Raw genomic sequence first — 20,821 nt, 5'->3', positions numbered from 1 at the left:
TACTTAACCAAGGCATATTTTGCCACAGGTACATGACTTCCAAAGAAATCATAATGATAGTTATCCAAAAAAATTAAAATAATTTAGTAATGTCCACATCGTCTTACTTTAAACACTCACTCTTCCAGAATGTTCCAAAGGAACAAATGGCTGCGGTGACTTTTAACTTTAGCCCCAGCCTACTTCCAGCTAAGGCAGTGCTCACTGCAGATCTATGTATTCATTGGTCCAAAGAAAGAGAGACGAAAACTTGGCTCCTGAGTATTTCGAGTGAATGATTCACGATTCTGTACATGGGAGGCTTGGCTCCTTCTCTGTCTCTCAGGCTTCTTGGTAGGAAGTCAATGATACCAGTAGAAAAAGGCTGTTTTTTCTGACTTAGGATTTGGTCTGCTCTCTGCAACCCACTAGAGAAACTGAAGTTTTCTTTCCATAATGATCTGAAGTGTTGATAGTTACCATCTCTGTGAAAGCTCATTAAAAATGACTTATTTTCCTTTGGAAGGAGAGGTCACATGCTGGAGCTAGCAGTGGAATATCAGGACCAAGGATCATAAGCCTCCTGCTGTAACTCTGGTTTCCAGATTTATTTGAGCCTACTTCTGCCAGAAGTAAATTTAGTGGGCATCTTGAATGGGGAAATGAACAGATGGTCAAGGAGAGGGAAAAGGGTCAGGGGTGGGAAGACCCCAAAATCCAGTGTGGCAGATAAGGGGTGAGGGCATTCGAAACACACAGTTTACTATTTTAACCATTTTTAGGTGTATGATTCAGTCGCATTAGCTACATTTACAATGTTATGCAACCATCATCCATGTCTAGATTTTTTTCACCATCTCTAACAGAAAATCTACCATTGAACAATAACTCCCCTCCCATCCCTCTAGTCGCTGGTAAGTTCTATTCTACTTTCTGTCTGTGTGAACTTGACTACTCTAGATACCTCATATTAGTGGAATCATAAAATATTTATCCTTCTGTATCTGCCTTATTTCACTTAGCACAGTGTCTTCAAGTTTCATTCATATTGTAGCATGTATCAGAATCTCATTCTTTTTATCTCTGAATAATACATTCCATGGTATGTATGAGGCCCCATTTTGTTTATCTTTTCATTCATCAATGGACATTTGAGTTGTTTTCGTCTCTTGGCTATAGTGAATAATGATGCAATGAAAATGGATGTATGAGAGTATCTTCTGTTTGAGTCCCCTTTAAAAATTCCTTTGGGTATATATCCAGAAGTGGAATTGCTGGTCATATGGTAATTCTGTGTTTAACTTGTGTTTTTGTTTTTGTTTTTTTGAGACAGAATCTTGCTCTGTTGCCCAGGCTGGAATGTAGTGGCATGACCTCGTCTCACTACAACCTCCACCTCCTGGGTTCAAGCGATTCTCCTGCCTCAACCTCCCAAGTAGCTGAGATCATGCCTGGGTAAATTTTTTTGTATTTTTAGTAGAGACAGGGTTTCGCCATGTTGGCCAGGCTGGTCTCGAACTCCTGACCTCAAGTCATCCGCCCACCTTGGCCTCCCAAAGTGCTGGGATTATAGGCGTGAGCCGCCATACCCGGCCATATGTTTAACTTTTTGAGGAACTGTCAAACTGTTTTCCACAGCGGGTGTCCCATCTTACAATCCTACTAGCCATGCACAAGGGAGTTGAGGCAGATCCTTGCTTTGACCCATCTGCATGTCACCCAACCTTTTTTTTTTTTTTTTTTTTTTTTTGCTAACCAGCAGTTTGCTCACCAGGCCTCACCCTCATTCATCACTGGGTCTCCTTTTGCTGTTTGCTGAGTCTGCCTGCCCCTTGGTGTTGGCTTTGGCTAGAGAAAGAAGCCTATTTGTTTTGCTACTGACTTGGTTGGACATGCATGCCAGCCTGTTTATGAGGTGCTTTCTCTGGCTGAGGGAGTCAGGGGGCTGTTCGACTGTATTCTTTAGTATTAAGTTGAGCCAGCACAGCGAAGTGTGCTTGCCCTGCCTCCTCCAGAAACAATCTGCCTTTGAGTCTTTTCATTCTCTTGGTAACTGTCTTCTTAATAGCTGTGGCTTCATCTGAATGAAAAATTTATCTTGTGCTGCTTACCCAAAGGAGAGGCTCCTCACATGTCAGATATTATTTCACCAATTATCTCGGTAACTTCTGTACTTTTTATTTCTGAAAGTAAAGTTGAGAATGATGCAGGTTTCCACAACATGCAGTGTTTCATGCATTTTTATCCTTCCGTAGTTATAAGAAACAAAGTAAAATTTAGAATTATTTGAAGTACTTTAACACCTTCATTTGATATGTTGTGTGTATATTTATATCTGGACACAATTCTTTTCATTGATCAGTATAGACAAAGCATTTAGAGGACAGTTAAGTTTCTCCAATAATCATGTTTAAAGATATCTCAGGCCCAGTGAGGTGGCTCATGCCTGTAATCCCAGCACTTTGGGAGGCCGAGGTTGGTGGATCACCTAAGGTCAGGAGTTAGAGACCAGCCTGGGAAACATGGTGAAACCTCGTCTCTACTAAGAATACAAAAATTAGCCAGGCATGGTGGCAGATGCCTGTAAATCCCAGCTATGCGGGAGACTGAGGCAGGAGAATCACTTGCACCCAGGAGGCGGAGGTTGCAGTGAGCTGAGATCACGCCACTGCACTCCAGCCTGGCCGACAAGAGCAAACTGTCTCAAAGAACAAAGAAAAAAAAAAAACCTCAAATCTATTTTTTAAATTTAACCTTTGAAACATTTGTGTGACGCAGGTGGCTCATGGGCACCACCATCTTCTTTCGGCAGATAAGGAAACTAGCCTGCCTGTCAACACAGAAAGCTGGGTCTGCTCCAGAATTGCTGTGGGGTGCAATGGCAGTTGCGGAGACAAGAGGGATGCAGGGGTCTGTGGACCAGCTCTTCTCAAAGTCCATGACTGCCCCTCTTGGCTCCATTCTTTGTCTCTTCGTAGAATTACTCTGTGGGGTCTGCGTGTAGTGATTCTGCACTCCAACATCTAACTTCCCTGTGCCTTCCTATTTACAAAAGACAGTTTCTTGACCTGATATCCCCAGTTTTGGATTATTAGTAACTTTTTTTGTAGCCTGTAGTGCTTCAGATACTGTCTCAGCCTGTGTGAATTCTGGTAGCATTATTGCCTTATAGAAATTATTTGACAGGCCGGATGCAGTGGCTCATAATCCCGGTGCTTTGGGAGGCTGAGGTAGGCTGATTGGTTGAGCCCAGGAGTTCGAGATCAGCCTGGGCAACACAGCCAGACCCCCATCTCTTCAAAAATATTTAACAGGGCATGGTGGCGCACGCCTGCAGTCTTGGTTACTCGGGAGAACGAGAACCCGTCTCTAAAAAGAGCAATGCTAGGGGCAAGAATGTCTATCTTTTTTTTTTTAAGCTGGTATTCCCATTCTGCTCCCCAATTTATCTTCACCTCTTTCGAGGTGAGTGCTTCGTGATGACCCTAACATTTAATTAGTCTAAACAAAAGAAAAATTATTAGAGAGTTAATTGTGTGTGTCTGTATTGCATGTCTTCCATCAAATTAAAAGTTATTGCATTTTATTTATTTTACCTTGATTTCATATCAAGTACTCTACCTAATTTTTAGCTTTTAAAATGACAGAGGCTGGGCTCAGTGTCTCACTCCTATAATCCCAGCACATTGAGAGGCTGAGGTGGGAGGATTACTAAAGCCCAGGAGTTCAAGACCAGTCTGGGCAACATAGTGAAACCAGGTCTCTAAAAAAGAAATTAGCCAGGCATGGTGATGTGCACCCATGTTCCCAGCTACTTGGAAGGCTGAGGTGGGAAGAGCAGTTGAGCCGAGGAGGCAGAGGCTGCAGTGAGCTATGTTCGTGCCTCTACACTCTAGCCTAGGCAACAGAGCGAGACCTTGTCTTGAAAAATAAAAATAAAATAAAATAAAATAATAGAATGCTCTTCCCAGCTACAGTGTAAGGTTTTTATATGTTAGTGTCCCCGTGGTATATTGTATGTTGTAGGAACACACCCATATTTATTATATGTTATGGTGTTTTTAGGCAATGAGATTTTTAATATTAACTACTCATGATTCGTAACAAGTTCAGTCTTTATGAAATAAACTTCATTTAAATCCTTGAATTCCATTTTTAAGTGCAGCTACAGTTGATACCTTAGACAAATGAAAGGTTTGTCTACTTCTTAGTTCATTCCTACAGAAAACAAGAACATCTAGTATCTAATATGATCCCCGTGGGCCCTCAAGAAATACTAGTCTTTTTTAGAAAGTCGAGTTGTGGGTCTGTTTGTCTTTATTGCATTGTGTCTGCCTGCCTTGTTATTGCTGTGTCTAGAAGAAAATGAAGACAATTAGCATAGCTCCTTTCCTTGCTGTTTTGTACAACTTTTGTGTCCTCACCCAGAAGTAAGATCCTTGGAAATGAAATGCTGTGTCAGAAACCAGACCAAAAAAAAACACAACAACAAAAGAAAACACGTTTTCATAACTATTCGATTCAAGACTTTGTTGCTAGGTCTTGGAAAATGTTGTATGTCAACCCAAAGGTCTTGGGAAGTCCCCCTGAGTCATGAATGGGTGTGGTAGGACTGGGATGTGGACCTCTGGGCTTTGCTTCTGATGATAACTTCCCCTAGGGCAGCAGTCATGCTGGGGACAGCCGTTTTGTCTATTTATCCCTATGCCTTGCACTGTCTCTGTCATATAATGGATGCTCAATACATGTCTTTTGAACTGAATTGCATTGGCCTGGCCATGGCTTGAGAGCTTGGACCAATAATACCCTGAGTGTCAAGTTCGTCCTCAGTCGGGCTGGAGAGTCGAGAGCAGGTCATGGTGAGTTGGTCTTTTTGTGTAAGAATCCCTAGTGGCAGCAGCGCCTTGTACTTAAAAATAGAATACTCCCAACGTCATCTTCCTTCCCAGGATGACAAGGCATTGAGAAAATTAGAATGTGTATATTTTCTCCCTTTTTTTTTTTGTTTGAGACGGAGTCTCGCTCTGTCCCCCAGGCTGGAGTGCAATGGTGCGATCTCAGCTCACTGCAACCTCTGCCTCCCGGGTTCAAGCGATTCTCCTGCCTCAGCCTCCCGAGTAGCTGGTATTACAGGCCCGTGCCACCAAGCCTAGCTAATTTTTGTATTTTTAGTAGAGATGGGGTTTCACCATGTTGGCCGGGCTGGGCTGGTCTCGAACTCCTGACCTCGTGAGCCACCACGCCCGGCCTCTACATTTTCTAAGACATGCATTTTTTCATTTGTACATATGTATCTGAGCGTTGATCCCCCCTCTACATTTGTTTATATAAAACAATGGTACATCTTGTAATCAGTAGCTTCTTAGAACTGAGGAATTCATTTTCTCATCACTCTGAAAGGCAGTTTAGCACAGTACAGTAAGTCTTCACTCCATAGGTTCTTGAAAGTTGCAATTTTAAATGAATGAGGCATAATGAAACCAATTTGACCATAGGCTAATTGATATAAATAAGACTTAAGTTCCTTCCAAAATACGTACAATATTAAACATTGAAATAAAGGTAAGCTATACATACATTTAAGAAAGATTAATTTTAAACAAGTAAGATGATGATTTAATCATATTAAGAAAATGGAAAATGAATTGTGCAATTCACCCCCTGTGTTATTTATTTATTTAGAGACAGAGTCTTGCTGTGTCACCCAGGCTGGAGCTGGAGTACAGTGGTGCAATCTTGGCTCCCTACAACCTCTGCCTTCTAGGTTCAAGCGATTCTCCTGCCTCAGCCTCCCTAGTAGCTGGGACTACCTGGCTAATTTTTGTATTTTTAGTAGAGACAGGGTTTCACCATGTTGGCCAGGCTGGTCTCAACTCCTGGGCTCCAGTGATCCACCTGCGTCGGCCTCTCAAAGTGCCAGGATTACAGGCGTGAGCCACCACACCTGGCCCTCTGTATTTTTGATGGGACGGGTGGTTCAACATTTAGAGAGAACCTAAAAAGTTAAAAGTAAAAGCAAAGAAGTCTTAATAACAAAAAGCAACTTCTTGCAATGTCACTGTTTTACTGCAACTTAATAAAGAAATGTGGCCAATTGTCTTTCTTGGATAGTATCAGGGTAGAGTGTAATAAGTTAGGTTAACATATTAGCTTGCGTCTTGTCAGGGAAAATAGGTAGATCCTCAGAACACAGAAGAAGGAGGGACCTCCACGTTGTCCTGTTTAGTGTTACACTGAAGAAGAGTATGACCAGCCAGTGCTTGGCGTTCTGCGGCTTGGGACACATGTTGGGGGGAAGGGCACTGCCTTTCTTGTGAGCTTTCTTGCCCAAGGGACAAATGAGCTAAGCAGTACTACATTATTAGTGGGGTGTGTGTGTGAGAGAGAAAGAGAAAAGAGAACAGAGCCTGTAAGTCTTGCCATTTTGCTTTATCAGACAACCCACCCCCACCCCTCAGCCTAGGAATGCAGTCTTAACCCCAAGCCACTGCTTTTTCTGCTTGCACCTCTAAACTTGAGCGGGTCTTGGGGGCAGTTCACCAGTGCACCAGACTACACTACTCACGGCAATCTTTTTTTTTTTTTAAACAGTGATTTGCACTGATCTAGCCTCCAAGGGGTAAGGGCCGAGATGAAACAGAGAATTTATTTTTATATTGTGTCATCTGGTGCAGAGACTGCTACATAATCAGGAGTCAGAAATCTAAAGGAATAGGCTGTGAAATCATTTTATCCATGAGTTGTGTTACAACACATTCATTCACTGTAAACAATCACCAACAGTCATTGCCATAATTTATTCTTGGCAGTAAATTGGGTTTTCAAGTGACAGAGTAAGCCATCAGAATTAAGCAACCAGGAGCCCCAGTTCATGTGTGCTGGAAAAGATGTTTGCGAGACTTCAGGTACCGCTACCTCATTAGAGGTGAGCAAGTGGAGGCCCAGAGAGGGCAGATGACTTCCCCAAGGTCACACAGTGGGTTAGGGCCATATCAGGGATTAGAACATTGGTAATCCATCACATTCTGTCCTTAAGCCTTTCTGCTCCACTTCCTGTTAACATAATGGGCAGGATTTTAAACTCCAGTTTCATTCCTGGGGATTGATATGAAAGGTTTTTCACTAGTCCAATCCCATTTTCCTTGTCCAGGCAGATGACAGGTAGTAATTTCAGAAACTGAGCAAGGGATGGTGAAAGCTAGATTGTAGTGGGCTCTTTTTGGTTTGGTTGTTATGAGTGCTCTCAATGCGAAGCTTAGAAACCTCTCCAGAGAAATAATAAACAGCTCTCCAAGGAGCACTCTCGCAGACTAGCATGTTGCCTTGCTTGCTGGTGTATATCTTCCTGTAAATCCCTGGTATCCAGTGCCCATACAGGAGAAACTGGCTGACTTGCTTTCTTGCTCTTTTGTATGACAGACAATCAGAAATGTAACTCTGGTGCCTTGTCATGTGCCCAGAGTAAGTTAAATGTGTTTGCCTTTAATATGTATATGTATACACACACACACACACACACACACACACACACACACACACACACACAACGGTTAGAACATAGATGTTTTTAAAATACGATTTTTTTAGGGAATATGTAAAAACTGGCATCTCTTCAGATAGACATAGAGGTACTAAAAAACCTTGGTTCATATGACTTGTTTGTATACTCCATGTAGTGTATTTTACACAGTATCTAAAGGTGTTGCCTGATTTTGAATTAGTTAAAAGACAGGTTTGAGAGGTGGGAGAAGAGTAGGTTGTATTTCTTGTCTCATCTGAGGAACTTTATATTCCTAAAGTCTATAATTAGGTGCTTGTGTTGATTGTTTACTGAAACAAAGCTGAAGGTGGGGTTGAGGGGAGTGCCACATGGTGGGAAACACTATGGCAAACATCTGAGCTTTACTTAAAAGCATGGGCTGCAAAGAAATGTAAATTCATTGGCTTAATTGGAATAGAGTATTTATAGAAATTGAATGATCCAGTAAAACTAAAAGCCTGGCTTCTTTCATCTTCAGAGACCTGCCTTAGTAAATGCTGTTCTGGAAATCCCTTGCCTGCAAAGTGGACTTTGCCATCCAATTTCTGGCCTCCTGGCAGTCAGTCACTTTGACCTAACCCTATTGCTTGACTCGTATTTACTACGTACTTTTCTTTTTTGGCTTAGGGTTGTACTGAAAACATACATTAAAGAAAAAAATGTCCATGTACACTGAAGTTTTCTGATTTTTTTTTTTATATAGCTCCATAATTTAATTTCAATATACAATTTGAAAATCTTGCTGTCCAGCCTGTTCCCATCTACCCTGCCCACCTACGCCTTTTATAGTTCACCATATCCATTAGGTTCTCGAAAATTCTTCTACTGTTTATGCAAATCTTTGAATTTTTAAATACTTTTTTATTTTCCCTCTTAGAAAAGGTGACAACTAGATACTATTCTGCACCTTGTTTTTACATGGGATCATATACCTTAATCAGCTTTTCAGGTCAGTACCTATAGAGCTGCCTCATACTTTTTGGAGCTGTGCAGTATTCCACCATATGGAATGAATACACTCTTTGATTCTTTCAATCTTCTGCTATTATGAAGTTGCAGTCAATAACCTTGAATATCACTTCATACATGTGCAGGTGTATCTGTAGGGTAGTTTCCTATAAGGGGATTGGGATTTGGGCCAGCAGATATGTGCATATGTATTTGTGATCATGTGGCTAGCCCCCCTTTTTTTAACTTTTATTTTAAGTTTGGGGGTACATCTACAGGTTTGTTATATAGGGAAACTCGTGTCATGAAGGTTTGTTGTTCAGATTATTTCGTCACACAGGTATTAAGCCTAGTACCCATCAGTTATTTTTCCTGGTCCTCTCCTTCCTCCCACCCTCCACCTTCTCTGGTAGACCCCAGTGTCTATTCCTCTCTATGTGTCCATATGTTCTCATAATTTAGCTCCCACTTATAAGTGAGAACATGCAGTATATGGTTTTCTGTTCCTATGTCAATTTGCTAAGGATAATGGCCTCCAGCTGCATCCATGTCCCTGCAAAGGACACAATCTCATTCTTTTTATGGCTGCATAGTATTCCAAGGTGTATATGTACCACATTTTCTTTACCCAGTCTATCATTGATGGGCATTTAGGTTGATTCCATGTCTTTGCTATTGTGAATAGTGCTGCAGTGAACCAACGTGTGCATTAGTCTTCATGATAGAACAAATTATGTTCCTTTGAATATATGCTCAGAAATGGGATTGCTGGGTCGAATGGTAGTTCTGGTAGTTTTTTTGGTCCTTGAGAAATCACCACACTGCTTTCCTTAATGGTTGAATTAATTTATACTTCCACCAACAATGTATAAGCCTTTTTCTTGGCAACCTCACCAGCATCTATTGTTTTTTGATTGTTTAATAATAGACATTCTGTCTGGTGTGAGATGGTATCTCATTGTGGTTTTGATTTGCATTTTTCTAATGATCAGTGACATTGAGCTTTTTTTCATATGCTTATTGGCCACATACATGTATGTCTTTTGAAAAGTGTCTGCTCATGTCCTATGCCCACGTTTTAATGGGGCTGTTTGTTTTTTTCTTGTAAATTTGTTTAAGTTTCTTATTGATGCTGGATATTAGACCTTTGTCAGATGCATAGTTTGCAAAAATTTTCTCCCATTCTATATGTTGTCTGTTTACTCTGGTGAGAGTTTCTTTTGCTGTGCAGAAGCTCTTTAGTTTAATTAGATCCCATTTGTCAATTTTCGCTTTTGTTCCAATTGCTTTTGGTGTCTTCGTCATGAAATCTTTGCCCATTCCTATTTTCAGAATGGTATTGCCTCACTTGTCTTCCCAGGTTTTTATAAAAATTTTGGATTTTATACTTAAGGCTTAAATCCATCTTCGGTTGATTTTTGTATATGGTATAAGGAAAGAGTCCACTTTCAATCTTCTGCGTATGGCTAGCCAGTTATCCCAGCACCATTTATTGAATGAATTCTTTCCCTATTGTTTAATTTTTGTCAGGTTCGTCGAAGATCATACGGTTGTAGGTATGTGGCCTTACTTCTGGGCTCTCATTATGTTCCACTGGTCTATGTGTCTCTTTTTGTACCAGTACCATTCTGTTTTGGTTACTGTGGCCCTATAGTATAGTTTGAAGTCACATAGCGTAATGCCTCCAGCTTTGTTCTATTTGCTTAGGATTGCCTTGGCTATTCAGGCTCTTTTTTGGTTCCATATGAATTTTAAAATAGTTTTTTCTAGTTCTGTGGAGAAAGTTGTTGGTAGTTTGATAGGAATAACATTGAATGTGTAAATTGCTTATGTTTTCCCATTTGTTTGTGTCATCTCTGATTTCTTTGAGCAGTGTTTTTAATTCTTGCTGTAGAGATCTTTCTAGTGTATTCCTAGGTGTTTTATTCTTTTTGTGGCAATTGTGAATGGGATTATGTTCCTGATTTGGCTCTTGACTTAACTGTTGGCATATGGGAATGCTAGTGATTTTTGTATGTTGCTTTTGTATCCTGAGACTTCACTGAATTAGTGTATCAGCTTAAGGAGCTTTTGGACTGAGACTATGGGGTTTTCTAGATATAGAATCATGTTGTCTGCAAACAGAGGGATAGTTTGACTTCCTCTCTTTTTATCTGGATGCACTTTATTTCTTTCTTTTGACTGATTGCTCTGGCCAGGGATTCCAATACTATGTTGAATAGGAGTGATGAGAGAAGGCATCCTTGTCTTTTGCCGGTTTTCAAGGGGAATGCTTCCAACTTTTGCCCATTCAGTATTATGTTGCCTGTGGGTTTGTCATAGATGGCTATTATTATTTTGAGGTATGTTCCTTCGATATCTAGTTTATTGATAGTTTTTAACATGAAACAGTGTTGAACTTTATTGAAAGCCTTTTCTGCATCTATTGAGATAATCATGTGGTTTTGTTTTTAGTTATTTATGTGATGAATAACATTTATTGCTTTGCCTGTGTTGAACCAACCTTGCATCCCAGGAATAAAGCCTATTTGATCATGACGGATAAGCTTTTTGATGTGCTAGAGGATTTGGTTTGCCAGTATTTTATTGAGGATTTTTGCATAGATGTTCATCAAGGATATTGGCCTTGTTTTTTCACTGTGTCTCTGCCAGGTTTCAGTATCAGGATGATGCTTGCCTCATAGAATGAGTTAGGGAGGAATCCCTCCTCCTCAATTTTTTGGACTAGTTACAGTGGGAATGGTACCAGCTCTTTGTACATCTGGTAGAATTTGGATTTGGCTGTAAATCTGTCTGGTCTTGGGCTTCTCTTGGTTGGTAGATTATTTATTGCTGATTCAATTTTGGAGTTCGTTATTGGTCTTTTCAGGGATTCTCTTTTTTTCTGGTTCACTCTTGGGAGGTTGTATGTGTCCAGGAATTTATCCATTTCTTCTAGATTTTATAGTTTGTGTTGCTTGCCCTTTCAGTGGACTATTTTTGTTTTTTTAAATGGAATGCTTCACAGATTTGCCTGTCATCCTTGCACAGGGGCCATACTAATTTTCTCTGTATTTTTCCAATCTTCATATATGTGCTGCTGAAGTGACACCCTAAGTACTGTTTGATTTCTGCACTCCTGCTAACGTAATGAGGGCTGCACCAATAGAGTGAGTTATCAAACTTTCGGATTTTTGCCAATCTCATTTGTAAAATATACTATATCGATATGGTTTAGAGTTGCATACCTTTTTAAAGAAGGAAGAGGCTAGACATCTTTTCAAGATATTTAAAGGCCATTTGTTGGCCGGGCACGGTGGATCACGCCTGTAATCCCAACACTATGGGAGGCCAAGGAGGGTGGATCACAAGGTCAGGAGATCCAGACCATCCTGGCCAACATGGTGAAACCCCGTCTCTACTAAAAATACAAAAAAAATTAGCTGGGAATGGTGGCGCACACCTGTAGCCCCAGCTACTTGCAAGGCTGAGGCAGGGAATCGCTTGAACCCAGGAGGCAGAGGTTGCAGTGAACCGAGATCGCACCACTGCACTCCAGCCCAGTGACAGAGCGAGACTCCATCTAAAAAAAAAAAAAAGAAGCCATTTGTTTTTCTCGTTTCCTTTTATTTTTTCCTTTTTGCAAACTGTACTTACTTAATTCCTGTACGTGATTTACTCTTCTGTTGGATTCTTGCTCTTTTTCTTGTTGATTTGTGAGGGCTCTTTGTATAACAGGGAGATTAGCTCTAAGTCTGTGATATGATCTTCAAATTTTTCTTGGTTTATCATTTCCTTTAGTATTTGTGGCGTTTTTTGGTCTTAAACAGAAGTCAATTTTCCATTCTTTCTTTTATGGCTTCTGGATTTCAAGTAACAGAAAGAAAGCATTTTCCACCAATCCCTTCCACACATACATGTACAAGAATTGACCCATATTTTCTTGCAGAATTTCTATGCTATTACTTTTTTTTACATTTAAATATTTGCTTCATTTGAGGTTTATCCTGATATTCTGTTAAGTATGGATTCAAGTTTTTTTTCTTTTGCTCTGTTTTTGGAAATGGGCTCTCACTCTGTTGCCCAGACTGGAGTGCAGTGATGCAGTGATGGCTCACTGCAGCCTTGACCTCCCGTGCTCAGGCGATTCTCTTGCCTCAGCCTCCTGAGTAGCTGGGACCGCAGGTGCACACCACCATGCCTGGCAAATTTTATTATTTGTGGAGACGAGGTGTTGCTATGTTGCCCAGGCTGGTCTCAAACTCCTGGGCACAGGCGATCCTACCTCAGCCTCCCAAAGTGCTGAGATTATAGACAGGAGCAATCATGCCTGACTCAACTTTATTTTTTGTAGATGGCTACCCAATTTCCCTAACCACTTAGTCAAAATGCCCACCTTTCCTCCCACTGAAGTGCCACCATTATAAAGTAAATATTTTGTGAATGAAAAATGCCTACTATTCCCTTGTAAAACAAGAAACCATGGGTCACCATTTTTTGGAAAGAATGTTTCAGTTCTCTTTTTAACTCAAGACAGCTCTTCCACTTTGTCCTCCAAGGATAATATTTACTCAAGAGTGAATGAATGAGGTTAACAACCCACCTGCTTGCTTCTCCCTAGGGGAATGTTAACATTTTGCCTCTTGGTACAATTCTCAAGATTTATCTTAAGACACTGTCTCCTTTCACTCAAAGTATTTGTCTCTTTATCACAAAGCCTGAAGAAACATTTCTTGTTACTCAAGGACCACGCCTTTTATGAGCCCTAAGAACAGGAGTTCTCAAAGCGTGGTCTTCCTCAGACCCGCAGTCTTAGCATCAGCTGAGAACTGTCAGAAATGCAAACTGCCATCGTTGACCTACAGAATCAGAGACCCTGTGTGGACAAGCCCACAATCTGAATTTAACAAGCCTCTGGGGTGATTCTGAGCATGCTCAAGATTGAGACCCATGACCTAGAGGTAATATTTAATTTCATAATGGCAGTTTACAACCCTATAGCACTGTCTTGTGCCCAGATGGGTTTGGTCCTTATATTCTTGACATGTAAAAATGTAGACTCACAGCAGGAAGTGACCATATCTGTTCTTTAAAGGTGGTATTCTTAGAGAAGGAAACTTCTCTGAGTTTTTTCCAGGAGTCACAGAGATATCTCACTAGGACTGCTAGTGCTTTGGACGGGTACACCTTCCATCCAGAATCTTGCCACTGGGTCAGTGCTTCCCTTTGTCATGTAATAAAAAACCAGCAAAACTGGTTTCTATAATATGCTAGGGAGTTTTGTAGCGTTGAAGACTTGTCTTACCCCCACAAAAGCATCCATTGTTCCTTCTCATCCCTTGCCCCTCTGCCTTTAAAATTAATTTGATACCAGAATAGAATACTTCTGATGACTGTTAGCCACACCGTAATGGTACTTGTATTTGGCAGGTTAAGGCAGAGTTCCCATACCTCTGAGCCTAATTGCCAGCCAGGGTTCAGCTCAGAGCAGTAGTTCTAAAGCTATTCTGGACATTAGATTCCACTGGATAGCTTTGTAAAATCCAGCTATCCAGGCCAAATCCATGTAACTAATTCTATATCTCAGGGGTGGAACTGAGGGATCGGGATTTTTTTTTTATTACCCAGTTGATGACAATGTGTATCAAAGTTAGTTTAAGAACCAAGGACGTGCACATTTGTTTTAAAGTAGTTTTGGTTATGATAATAAGAATTATAAGAGGAACCAAATATCAAATGCAAGAAAATGGTCCTGAGTGCCAATATAATCAGAATAAGAAATGCATACATAGCAACTTGCTTGAAGCTGAAATCAACTCCTTTTGATTTGGATGGCTTTCTTGTCTGTTGAAGAACACATGTTGTAGTATGTGTTTCTCTCCATATCCTGTGTGCTTCATTGTAATAGTCTTGCTGATTGATTTTGTTGGCTGCAAGCAAAGTGATAAAATGCCAGTGGATGCCTGTGCCAGGGAGGTCAGGACTGGACTTTCCCACTTGGCTCCGTTTTGATGCATTTAGCAGATTGATTCCAACCCTCTTTGGAGACTCTGACCTACAAAAGCGTCTGTTATCTTTGAGAGCTCCAGGGAAAGCTATGGACCTTTCTAGATCTTTTCCCACCTTTTGGCCCATCAGATATTGCCTTGTCCACAACAGCACTTGACAATTCGTCATAGAAGTCTATGGTTTTATTTATTGACCCTGCTGTACAATTTTCCCTGTAGCGAGTCATAGTTGGCTGAAGAGAGAGTCGAAGATTAAGTACAAAACTTTCTAAACATCCTGTTTTCCCTCAAGACAGGGCACTGTTCTTAATAAAGTGAACATTCTTTTGCACTGGCCCTGGGGCAAGGGTGTCCCGAAAGCTTTGACAGGGGTGCCATTTGGTCATAAACAGTGTGGTAATAGGGTGGAGACAGAAAGAAATTCTCTCATCCCTTTTACAACTCCAGACGATTCTAGAACCACCCCTTGAGAACCCAAGGACAGAACTCTGAAATGATATGCTGGCTGAGGCTTGCCGTTGCCACACCTCAGGGTTAAGCACTGAAGGAGCTAGGCAAAGAGCGTGTGTGTGTGTAGCTACAAACTAAGTCACAGATCAAGAGGCTTTTGGTATTCTTCTATTTTTGCTTAGAATTCTATGATGGTTTTTGAAATCTATTGTCCTTACTTTATGTTCTTACCTGTAATCTCGTAAGTTTCTGGTGAATTTAGCTTTTGCCAGGTTCCGGTGGGTCTTACCCAAAGATGGTCAGAGTAAATGAACGAAAGAAGTAATTGATCAGAATGTGAAACTTCGGAGATGCTCATAGGCCTTCAAGCCCTAGAAAGTGGTATGCCAATGAATTTTCTAGTCCTCTCTACACTTTGTACAGATGAAGAAACCGAGACCCAGGGAACTCAGCCAAGGTTTCTTGCCATTCCTCCAGTCTCCCAGTTAAAAAAAAAAAAAAAAAATTAAGTTCTATTTTGCAAACTGACAAGGAGAATTATACAATGGAAATAACACTCATTTTAATGTATCTGTTCTTGTAGTTTCTTATTTTATTCACCTTTATAAACCATTCTGAGAACATTGTCATAAAGAGCATTCTCCTAAATTGGAATGTGATTCAAATAGTCCTGTCTCCTTTCCTCCTTGCTTTTTATGAAATGACTGCCTACACGCACTCGCGCACATATTTTAGTGAGCAATGCAATGTGCGAATACAAATAGAAATAGATTTTGTTTAAAAAAAAATTAATGTCAGTCCACTGGTTAAAAAAGTATCAGAGTCATTACAAGATTCATTAACTATGTTTAAGAAAAGTATTGAGGGCTTTTTGGGGGATTAAGTAATTTTAATTTATAAATAATGGTCTCAGATTCATAAACCTTAACTGTAGAGATGATGGAGGTTTGTATCTCACACAATTAAGTATTTGTTGCTTTTTAAATAACCAGGTACTTACTTTGCATTCGTAATGATTAATTGCAAAAAGTTGGTTATAAGAATCCCCAGATGAATTCGCAGGTAAGATCTCATGCAGAGTTCTTGGAAGTTCATCTAGGGTCATTCATCAAGAAAAGCAATGCATTTCGGGTTTGTGAACTCACTTTGCCCACAGGTGAGGTTTCCAGGCTTCGAACCAGCAGGAGGAGAGGCAGTGGGAGGATCTGACGTAGGTATGGCTTCAGAGATGAAGAGAGCGTTTCTCCTCCGCACCCCCTTTGCCTACATCTGGAAATAATCTAGGGAAAAAATGTTCCCTGACTTGTCAGGTTCAGCTAGTGTAAGCTTTGAGATCCTTCGTTCTCTCTCTTTTTTTTTTTTTTTTTTTTTTTTTTTTTTGAGATGAAGGCTTGCTGTGTTGCCCAGGCTGGAGTAGAGTGGCCCCATCTTGGCTCACTGCACCCTCCGCACCCCAGGTTCAAGCGATTCTCCCGTCTCAGCCTCCCAAGTAGCTGGGATTACAGAAGTGCACCATCATCCCCCATCTAATTTTTTTTTTTTTTTTTTTGTATTTTTAGTAGAGATGGAGTTTCACCATGTTGGCCAGACTGGTCTCGAACTCCTAACCTCAGGTGATCCGACTGCCTCAGCCTCCCAAAGTGGTGGGATTGCAGGCGTCAGCCACTGCACCTGGCCCGTTCTCTCTTTAGTCTCCCAATTAACAAACATCTATTGCAGCAGCGTCCATTACCTAGAATTGTAGGAAGGTATATAGGATAGATGTAGTAAAGAGGTAAGTGGGTTAGAAAATAACACTGATGAAAAGGAGACAAACTGTCAGAGTGGTCCCCTAGCTACACCTGCCACAATTGCCTCCTGAGAAATCCTCGTTCTGCATGAGCTAAATGCTTGTTCAAATAAATTGTTGCTCTTCCTGTAATCATGGAGCTGCTGAATAGAGCCAGGGTCCTTGATAGACATCATAGTTTGTTATTGACTTTATCACTAGTAAAAGTTAATATGTCATCCCTTGCCTGCAGCAACACACTGCCATTTTTTTTTTCCAACATTAATTTAGGTAGAGAACATTTTTCTTAGTATAATTTTCATTGAATTCAGTATTATCAAGTTTGTGTATTTTTAGAGTTTTTGGATCACTATTCCAGCCCACATTTTTCATAGCAATTTGTCTAGTATTTCTTCAAGATCTTTTTATGTTCATTTGAGAAATGAACATGACTTCATATGTATTCATTAGCAATCACTGCCGTAGGCCTTTCCGTTTGATTTTTCTTCTGAACCTCAGAGATAGTGTCTCATTATGAAGTAGAAAAAGGCTAACTAAGACCTTGTTCTGAACTTACAGTGGGTAAGCAAGAGGCTTCAGATCCATAATCTTTATCAAAATGTTTGCCCACATCACTGTAACAGGGAGTCGTTCAGAATGGGAGTGGAGGAATTTGACTCCTTTTAAAGAACCGTGTGTGCTTTTTCTACTTTCATGGTTGTGCTGTTTTGCTGGGGAGATTTTGAAAGAGAAGACTTATATCTTGTCTTGCCCATACCGAGGGGTCTTTAACCCCTAATTTATAAATTAAATAGGTAGGTCAAGGAATACCTACCAGAGTTGGTTGCTCTGCCCACTGGCTCCTCTCTGCACCTCCCTCCCAGACCATTTCTCCACTTCCTCAGCCTTAGAAAAAACAGCTCACTCATAGTGGTGCTTGCTGGTGGACCTTGGAGATAAGCTTGTATTCTTGATTGTTTTTAAGAAAATTGAATTCTCTTCTTAGAGCCAACCCATGTCTTATCAGTGTAACTTTACTCACTCTCCAAGGATTCCATTCTGTCCTTTAAACGCTAGGAGATTTCCCAAAAATAGACTTGTCAGTAAAACTCTGTTGTGACAAAGGGGCAAAAGTATTGCTTTTTTGTGTGGAGATTGCATTTTTAATATTCTATTCCCCAGAAGTGGTTCAAGGATGCTTCGCTAGAAGTTTTGGGAAGAACAATTAGAGTAAGAGAGGTTCTTCCATTATCTGCCCCGGGCTGGGTGTCTTTGGATGACTCTGTCGCCTCGCAAGTTGTTTAATCCTCTGTTTAGCTTGTCAGGGATCATATGAAATGGGGTCTACATCAGATTTGCCACAGTCGTTTTTTTCTTTAGTGATATAGCCTGGAAGGGCTGGGGCGGTAGCTCACGCCTGTAATCCCAGCACTTTAGGAGGCCAAGGCAGGTGGATCACCTGAGGTCAGGATCACCTGAGACCAGCCTGGCCAACATGGTGAAACCCCGTCTCTACTAAAAATACAAAAGTTAGTCTGGCATGGTGGCCGACACCTGTAATCCCAGCTACTCAGGAGGCTGAGGCAGGAGAATCACTTGAACCCCAGAGACGGAGGTTGCAGTGAGCCAAGATCATGCCACTGCACTCCAGCCTGGGCGACAGAGTGAGACTCCGTCTCAAAAAAAAAAAAAAAAACCTAACTACCACCTATACCATTAGATGAAGAGCCTGTTCTGAAATCTGTTACCACTATATTATGTTTAAAAAGCATATGTCTGAACAGTCAGTGTAGCTGAGAATTGATGTCACTGTTTACATCGATTTTTTTTTAATACATAGAATTTTTTTTATCTTAACAAATTAAAGGTTTATTAGAGGATCCACTTTCCTTTAATTAAAATAATCAACATGGAAGTATACAGTAGGCATTGGATACATTTTTGTTTCCTTTTGAAAGTTTATGAGTTACAGCCAGGCTCTTCCTCCCAGCACTGTAGGAGGCCTAGGTGGGAAGATCACTTGAGTCCAGGAGTTCAAGACCAGCCTGGGCAATGTGGCAAAACCCTGTCTCTCCAAAAATACAAAAATTAGCCAGGCATGGTGGCGTGCACTTGTAGTCCCAGCTACTTGGGGGGTCGAGGTGAAAGGATTGCTTGAGCTCGTGAGGTTGAAGCTACAGTGAACCGTGATTCTACCACTGCACTCCAGCCTGAGCAACAGAGCAAGACCCTGTCTCAAAAAGAAAACTTGTGAGTTACCGACCTTTGGGGAAGTGGAGAACTGATGTTATAGAAATGGACAATAATCCTAGAATCTGGGGGCTCCCATTGCTCCCCTCTTTCCTCTCATCCGCTCATTTGTTCTTTCACTAAATGTTATTCTTTGTCGGTGCTCATGGAGGCTTCCCACGCCTTATCTCCCAGAAGCCCAGCCATCTCAGAACTTCTCATGGGCTGACTGGTTCCTCCAATTTCCCTAGACTTTTTTGTTTGTTTGTTTTTAACATGTGTTTCCTCTGTTTTTATTCTGTTTTCACCAATTTTACAAATAAATTACACAGATTATGTATTCCCACACACATTCTATCAGAAGTATATAGGATGTATTAGCGTCTTCAGCCCTTCCCCTTCTCCTCACTTATGGACTTCCTTCCAGGCCTTTTTCTATGTATTTTCAACAGTGGTTGTTTTTGCTTTACATTGGAAACCGTGCCTTATCTACAGTTCTGACTTGGTTTTTTTCCTTACTTGTTAAAGGAAAGATGTACCTTGGCCATAGAATACTACAGGTACATAATGTTTTATAATATGGGTATATAAATAAAATGGTTTATTTAACCATTCCCTTATTAATGAACAGTAGTCATTTAGATGTTTAACTTACCCCTGTTGATTACAGTGCTATAGTAAACATCCTTATACATGCCTTTCTGTGCGTGTTTTTTAGTATTTCTCTAAGATAAATTGGTTCCCAGAAGTACACTTGCAGAGTCAAAACGTCATGCATGTTTTGGCCAGGCATGGTGGCACGCTCCTGTAATCCCAGCACTTTGAGAGGCCGAGGTGGGCAGATCATCTAAGGTCAGGCATTTGAGACCAGCCTGGCCAACATAGTGAAACCCTGTCTCTACTAAAAATACAAAAATTAGCTGGGTGTGGTGGTGCATACCTGTAATCCCAGCTACATGGGAGGCTGAGGCAGGAGAATCACTTGAACCCAGGAGGTGGAAGTTGCAGTGAGCCGAGATTGTGCTACTGCACTCTAGCCTGGGAGACAGAGTGAGACTCTATCTCAAAAAAAAAAAAAAAAAAAAAAAAAAAAAAGCCGTGCATGTTTGAAATATTAATACTGCCAGATAATCCTCCAAAATAGCTGTACTGTCTCATGCCCATTCTTCTGCCTCACTAATTGACGCTTGTTTTTAATTTTTTTAATTTACTATAAAATATTTCAGATACAAAAGATAGAAAGAATAGCACCCATGGAATGACATTAACAATACATTTGAAGGCCGGGCGCAGTGGCTCACACCTGTAATCCCAGCACTTTTGGGAAGCTGAGGCAAGTGGATCATAAGGTCAGGAGATCGAGACCATCCTGGCTAACATGGTGAAACCCCGTCTCTACTAAAAATACAAAAAAATTAGCCGGGCATGGTGGTGAGCACCTGAGTCCCCACTACTTGGGAGGCTGAGGCAGGAGAACAGTGTGAACCTGGGAGGCAGAGCTTGCAGTGAGCCGAGATTGCGCCACTGCACTCCAGCCTGGGCAACAGAGCGAGACAATTACATTTGAACAGTCTTGTTTCTCTCCACAAATGCATTGTTTTTTCCACTACATTTCCCTTCATTTCTCATACATTGCCTGTGTTGTGTATGTCTACTTTTACTATGTATTTAATGTTTTCAGTGTTTTTAAAATTTTATAAAAAGATACTGTATACATTCTGGGGTTTTTTTAATCTGTTTTCTATTCAGTGTTATGTTTGTGTGATTGGCCTGTGTTGATGACTATAGCCTGGTGCTAATGCTGCTCTACAAATTCTCGCATGCACATCCTTTTGCATATGTGCAAGAGTTTATGGTGCATATTGAGGAGTTGGTGGTTTTCACTAAATACTGATAAAACTCTTCTCCCAAGGGGCCTCC

General features: G+C 40.9%; 1 protein-coding gene and 1 non-coding gene across 4 annotated transcripts in view; one reads left to right on the top strand and one right to left on the bottom strand.

Moving 5' to 3' along the window:
• E2F3 (E2F transcription factor 3) overlaps nt 1-20,821 on the top strand; it is a 90,608-nt gene that overhangs the window by 38,098 nt on the left and 31,689 nt on the right. The gene's annotated exons all lie outside the window — the stretch shown is intronic.
• On the bottom strand, nt 11,453-11,558 carry LOC114677805 (U6 spliceosomal RNA). Its single transcript, XR_003729250.1, has one exon. It is a non-coding gene; the product is annotated as a U6 spliceosomal RNA (small nuclear RNA).

Source organism: Macaca mulatta, chromosome 4, assembly GCF_049350105.2.
Source record: "Macaca mulatta isolate MMU2019108-1 chromosome 4, T2T-MMU8v2.0, whole genome shotgun sequence".
Classification (NCBI taxonomy): domain Eukaryota; kingdom Metazoa; phylum Chordata; class Mammalia; order Primates; family Cercopithecidae; genus Macaca; species Macaca mulatta.
The sequence above is the reverse complement of the archived record's forward strand: the minus strand, read 5'-3'. Positions and strand labels throughout refer to the sequence as shown.